Genomic DNA, 623 nt, shown 5'->3' on the forward strand with positions numbered 1-623 from the left:
AGCCACTGTGACGTTTTATGATTTCTAAGCTTCAATACTTAAGTAGATACATTTCAGGTAAAGGTAGTTAAAATGCACCTTTTGAACAGTGCAAACAAAAAGCACCACCACACCATTTCACGGTTTAAGAGATATTACTAAACAATCATGATATGTACATTTCAACTGTTTGTTAATTAACTACAAGATTACATACAAATTTTGATGAACAAATATTTATTTTAAAAATTTTATTTTTCTCTGGGCATTGTGCATATTGTGAAATGAATTTTACTTTACATCTCAGAGAAATGCATCATAAGGATGACTAAATAAAAATGAACAATCAGATTTAAATCCGACACAGTTATTTCAAGTCACTGTATTATCTGTGACGATAAACCACAATTACAGGCCATCTTGTAAAAAAAAATTTAAATAGTTGAAAATAGTTTTTTCCTGACGCTCACAACAATAACACTAAAGCATCATGTAACGGACCAAATATATCTTAGTAAATTAGATTAAATACATTTGTTAACCTAACAAATGTCTCACTTTTCCTCTTATAATATTTTCATTTTCATAACATTTCTTTCATTGGCAAAACAAGACATCTCAAAAACAGAGATTATCTTATCTTT

The sequence above is a fragment of the Sinocyclocheilus grahami genome, unplaced genomic scaffold (genome assembly GCF_001515645.1).
Source record: "Sinocyclocheilus grahami isolate Dianchi unplaced genomic scaffold, SAMN03320097.WGS_v1.1 scaffold10890.1, whole genome shotgun sequence".
Taxonomy (NCBI): Eukaryota; Metazoa; Chordata; class Actinopteri; order Cypriniformes; family Cyprinidae; genus Sinocyclocheilus; species Sinocyclocheilus grahami.